The sequence below is a fragment of the Urtica dioica genome, chromosome 11 (assembly GCF_054948205.1).
Source record: "Urtica dioica subsp. dioica isolate 48M chromosome 11, U.dioica_male_clone48M_v1_H2, whole genome shotgun sequence".
NCBI lineage: Eukaryota > Viridiplantae > Streptophyta > Magnoliopsida > Rosales > Urticaceae > Urtica > Urtica dioica.
In genome coordinates, this window is record NC_142766.1 from 11977044 (window position 1) to 11983884 (window position 6841).

Consider the following 6841-nt stretch of genomic DNA (forward strand, 5'->3'; position numbering starts at 1 on the left):
ATACAATAAAAACACAAAGTTAAATTACTTGGACAAACCTATTCTTTATTTTTTGTTTTAAGTTATTTTGAGTATTTAAGTTTACCTATATAATGAAGTGTTTTATAAATTTAAGGGAAAATATCACATTTATACCATGTGTTTTAGTGAAATGTCGAGTTTAACCCTCGGTTTTCAAAAATTTCGAGTTCATACCCTCTGTTTAACTAAAATGACGAAATTATACCCTGAAATGAATAACAGCGTCACAAGTCTCATTTTCATTGATATTAACTCTTATATAAGAAAAACCAAATCAAATCTAAATCAGTGCCCTAACTTCTAAATTCTCAATTTTGAAATAAAAATAGCCTTAAATTGAAATTAAATAATAAAACTCATACCTCCTAATAAATGACTTCATTCAGTGTTCGAATTATAACTCTAAATCCTGGATTCTCTGTTCGAATATGCGATTTTGATGACTATCAACTATCGATGTTTACCCCTTTGCATCTTTCTGTGTTCTTCACGATTAAGAGATTGTTGTTTATTTTTTAGTTTTTAAATAAATTACATATACGGTGCGAATGAATAAAGATAATTGGTGTTTATATATAAATATTATAGTCAACGTCAATGAAAAATCAATAAAAAGAATATTCGTGACACTGTTGTCTATTTCAGGGTATAATTTCGTCATTTTAGTTAAACAGAGGGTATGAACTCGACATTTTTGAAAATCGAGGGTTAAACTCGACATTTCACTAAAACACAGGGTATAAATGTGTTATTTTCCCTAAATTTAACCTATGAATGTACCAAATATGTTTTTTTTTCAATGTAAATTTTTTTTATATTAATTTTGTGATATTAATTAAGGATTAAAATTTCGGGGTATGGCGGAGAAATTATGCCAAAATTTCGTTATTTGTGGAATTCCAACACGAAAGTTTCTAGTTAGTCGTTTCACCAAAATATGTCGTCGAAATTGCATGGGCATGTCGTTCGAATTGCATTGTCGTTTCGCCCACAAATGTCATTTTTTATGCTATAAAGGGCAAAAGTTCGGGATATTGCAAGAAAAATTCGCCAAATCAAACCCTAAAAATTGCTCTCCAAGACGACGACAAAGACAGGCGACACAAAGCGCGATTTCGACCAAGCCTAGGTTATTTTGACACATCATGCACAAAATAAGCATTTTTTCGGAAATTTCGCCATGATTTCGGGCTGCTGCAGTGTTTTGTCTGTCGTTTTATGTTGGCAAGAATTAAAAATGTCAATTTTCGTAATGTTTTGATTTTTTTTGTAAAATTTTGCTGAATGAACACATGTTTATTTATGTTGTGCGATTTATATATGTTTATTTCAAAAAAAATTTGAAAGGTTTCGAAAATATTGGGTATGTAAGGTTGATTATTAATGTAAATAATGTTCCGAAAATTGAAGTTAAATTTGTTGTTGCTTGAAAAATGAAATGTTTTATTTCGTGAAATTGAATTAATGATGACAATGTCATAGAACTTTTAGTTGATATTTACTAATATGTTAATGGGTAAAGAACGATAACAGATGAAAGCGTATGAAAGCATTGTACGAAAGTAGCTGGAACCCTTAATCATTTTACATGCAATTATTGTGGAGTGACGACAAGAGGATGGGGTGTGGTATGTATGAAATTTCCAAATTAAACTTGCAAGTTGACTAATATTGTTACATTTTTGTTATGTAGTTTTAAATTTTATAATAAACAAAATTGCATATATATATATATATATATATATATATATATATATATATATATTATCGCAAGTATTGTAATAATTGTAATATTGCCAAAAATATATGTGCAGTGTGTGGGTAAAATATTTATTGAATCTCAAAAGTTTAAAATAGAATAACCCATGAACGCTTCCTATTATTAGCAAATTTACCATCAAAATAATGCCAAAATATTATGGATAATTGGTATGTAATTAACTAAAGAATAAGAATATAGTAGCAAGTAGTGCTCTTAGAAGCTAGGCCATTTGTATGTCTTGGAAGAAACTAAAACAAAGTTTGAAAATTTGAAAAGAAAAATGTAAAATTGAAGAGACAAATTAGACAATATATACTTCTGTAACGTGATGGTATTGCTATGTATAAAACTATAAATACATTTGAACAGACTTATTTGATATAGCATACTTGCTTTTTTTTATCACATAAAAGGGGTCCCTCAAATTAGCTTTAGATCTGGTGCATGCAATATTGACATTTTGAGTCGTCCGCCCCTACGTAGGACTGGCACATCATTTTTCTTTATGGAACACAATACATCATCATGTCTTCCAAATGCTATCATCATACATTAAAAGACTCGGCTTTTTCAAAGTGGGCTCATTATTCGAATGGCCTTCTCTCTATGCCCTTGCCCACGTGATATATCATATTGATCGTTTAAAGATGTATGGTAAATTAGACAATAACGCATGGATTTCATAATTGCATGTCTTTATGGAATCTGTTACGCACTAATATGCAACTACGACCTTCTTTGAAAAGAGGGCAATATAGTGTTGGTAGGTCCCATATATTTGTGTAGTATGTGCGCACATTAGTTAAAACGTAAACTTCTAATTGATGTCTTACAGATTTCAGTGTCAACTCGTGTTTATATTATGTTTCTCTATTCCTTTTTCTTTTCTTTTTAATTTTTTTTTGGGGTTAAAATGGACATGGACATTAGTAGCAGTTTCGAAAGAAAAATGAAAAAAAAAATTTGTAAAATTTTCAAAACAAGTCTTTCTTTTTTCTTTTTCTTTTTTTTCGCATAAAATCTTGAGTAAATGTCGTTTTATCTAGATAAAATTATATCTGCACATAATTTTATGGAGATGTTGCCTATTGTAAGCAAAAAAATAAATAAATTAATTAAAACCAAAGACTTCTATGAATGTATTTTTAAAAACCTCATTTTCTTATACCTTGCGAAAAAGATTTGACATTCCTTCTAAGCCAAAAGATTTTATCAACACATTGCACATGTTTGAGTACCATTTCACTATATCACGTCTTAGAAATGTCTAATTTGAGTATTAACCTTCCGGCCCGTTTATGAAAGCCCAAAGATTTGTTCGGATATTGTCGCTGCATAATGTCTTTCCATTCGACTTACCAAGCACATGGCATTCATTGTCATAGCGTTAATTTGGCTTCCCAGAAATATGGCACTCATATCTCAAAGACGATATACAAGCGATGAATTCAACCCAAAACCCAATACAAGTATTAGTCTCGTCTAGGCCCCAAATTTTAATGAGCCCAGACCCATCGCCCCAAGGTCCCAAACATGCATAAGTGCCACAAGGTCCCAAATCTGAGGAGGTTCGGGACCATGCATATGGACCCCGGCCCTTGAAAATTCCAGACAACGGTCCATGTCTCAATACCATTATCCATTGTCAAAGAGCAAAGAAAGTCGTTGAGTTTTGATACTTCGCTAAATCCTCATTTTGCCTCATAAGTGCCATAATCTCTCTACTTTCTCTCATAATATTCTTTCCATATTAGTATGTATTTTCTACTACCTTTGTTTCATTTGCTACTAAAAATAAATTGTATTTTCTACTCTTTTCACACATTACATGAGAAAATTAAAAGTGTTCAAGTACACGATTTATTTTTATGAAAACAGTGCACGTATATTATCTTTGAAAGTTAAATCCAATATTGATATCAATAGTGTCCCCGCTTACATGTATGCAAGCTGAGCATATTTTATTGCATGATTGTTATGCATACAATCCATGAAAAAAATTAATAAGTAAAATGTAATCTATTTGATTTTTTTATTAATAAAGAAGATATTCGGTAGTGCTATATGCAATATGTAACATTTGTTAATGGGTTAAATAGTAACTTTTAAATAATTGATTCTATGTATCCTTATACCAACGGTCCATCGACTGAAATTTAATCAAAATGGGTTTTAAGCATAATTGTTAAATGGTGTGATTTGTGAAATTCTTGTTTAACTTTTGTATTTGTAGTTAGTTTCTCTCCTAAATTACACTTTATTTTCCATGTGGGATTTTCTTTTGTATCAACGTGAACCCGACAGATGCCACCAATGACACGCTCACTGCCCCGTTCTCCGAAGATGAAGTACGAGCTGGATTCTTTGGTATTGACCCCCACAAAGCTCCCGGCCCCGACGGCTTCTCGGGTATTTTTCTTCCGAAAATATTGGGAAATCGTCGGCCCAAGCGTGACCAAGACTTGCCTCGACGTCCTCAACAACAAGCAAGGTCTTGGCTCCCTCAACGACATTGTTCTCACGCTTATTACGAAGATCAAAGATCTGAGACTGGTGCAAGACTTCCGCCCAATAAGTCTATGCAACGTCGTCTACAAAGCCATCTCCAAATGCATTGTCAATCGCGTAAAGACCTCCATAGAAGGGACGATCTCGGAAAACCAAAGTGCTTTCATCATAGGCCGACAAATCATCGACAACGTCATTATTGGCTTCGAAGGCATCCACACCATGAATAAAATAAACTAAATATCTTCGAGATACTTTAATAAATAAAATATTCAAATCATATCTAATATTTATTTACTTCTCATATTATAATATATTATTCAGGTAACTGAATGATATATAATATCTCCATGAGATTCTCATTAAATAATATAATTAATATATTATTTGTTTCTCACAATAAGATATATTATTCTATAAATAGAATAGTAGATAATATCTTCATAATACTCTCATAAATAATTGCTATATTAAATACTCACCAAATCGGATCATATTTAATATATAATATTTATTTCCTATTTGAGAGAAGCCTTAATCCAATTGGGCTTTGATCAAACAAATCCGAGGTCCATGTACACTGATGTACACGCCTAAATCTTAGTGATATTCCAAAGTTACTTAATAATTACTAACTTATTCGTAAAGTGATTTATTATGAATGCGAAAGATATTGGAACCAAGCTGCAATAGTGAGTGCATAGTAAAATTCACATATTTACTACAAGAGCTTTCTAACTCATTTTACCAGAGTAGACCTAATAATTCAAAGCTAGATGAACACGAGCGAGAGTGTAGACACCGTTACCTCTCTTCTTTCGTTTCATCAAATCTTGGTGATATTCCACGAAAATCCCAAGATTGAACCTCTCAACGTTATCAAAATTATATTTACTTGTTCCTTATAAATAAGTGTCCATGGATATGGTTAGTGTTGGAATCGATCTAGGGTTTAAGAAAATAATTAACGCTTCGGTAAGCGGCGGAATTTTAAAAATTTTCTTTTACAAGTAAAAACGGTTTTTACTAACCTAGACAAGTGCAAGTACATGTAATTAAAAACTAATATGAGCTAAGAAGTTTACTAACCTTTCTTGAAGCTTGATCTTTGATAAGCTCTTAGAAAGTTGCAACGCTCGTCTCCCCTCGCAGCACGTCTCTCTTTCTTTCCTCGGCACCTCGAGCAACCACGAAAGTTTCTATCACTAAATCACTCGAAATAAAGGAATTAGTGAGTGGGCACTTTTAAACACTACGACTTAAGAACGAGTCTTGAAGTCGCAGAGCTAAACACTAGGTCGAGTGAGGACCTAGGTGCCAAAACAAGAAAAATCGAAAATAAACTAGAGAGAGAGAGAGAAGAGGGGCGGCAACCACAAGTTCTAGAGAGAGAAGCTCTCAATCTCTAACTTATGTGGAATGAGAAAAATGAGAAGAATGAGGCTCCTATTTATAGGAGAGGTCTCACCTTCAATAAGGTAGTTTCCTCTTCTATAGAATATCACATATTCATGAGCCAATTTCCTCTTTTCCTCTATGATGCACTCGGCCAAGGTGGGCTTCATTAAGCCTTGGATTTGTTTCCTTTTTTGTTCCTTGCCTTGCTTCTTTCTCAACTTGGGCGCCTACCTCTTATTTCCCTTAGAGGAAATTTGTTTCCTCTTTTTCTTTTGGCAAGTATCTTCATACATTTATGCACAAAATATTCTCTCTATCTCTTGGGTATGTTGGGCGCCTATAGCCTTCTAGAAAAGACTTCTAGAAGCTTTTCCATTTGTTCATGACAACATGAAAAAGACCCATTAAGAATTTTCAATAAAATTCTTATGAAATGAAATTAATTCACCAGGCCCAATTATTTCAATATGGCCGAGTGACATTAAGTCATCAAATGAACTTGTCAAAATTTATTGACATCCATTTCATCCTATGTCTCAAAAGACAAAAATACCCTTTTGACAATTTTCGTTCTTGTTTTGACTTAGCTTCCAGTTTAACTATTCATATCGATGTGATTCGTGACAGTGACCTCATGGACCCAAATGAACAAAGCTTGAGCTAAACACTTGGACTCAAAAGTTCACAAACCTTTTCCAAGTTTAGCTTAATGCCAACTGACTCCACTAAAGAGCTGACACTGAAAATCTCTCGGTTCAAATGAATTTATTTTATACTCAAGAATTCACCTAATTATAATGAGCGGATCCACTGAATATTATCTATGTTTACCCTTCATGAATGTCATCAGCTAGTCGGGATTTACTAAATTACTATTTTACCCTTCTAGCTGTTATTTCCTCAACTCATTTGTCGCTTGTGAATAAGTTAGAAACAATGTATTGACGAGGAGCTAACAAGTCACATTGTTTCATCCAAAAGAGTCAGGACTCAATTTGGACACTGACCAGTTCATTTATTCACACTCCAAGGTACAAAGCATGAGGTGACATACATTGCATTTCAGCAATCTTGTACATGAATTCCATATCTATGAGAACTTCACAAAGTTACTCATGACATTCTCACAACTTAGTACTTCACCAATAGGCC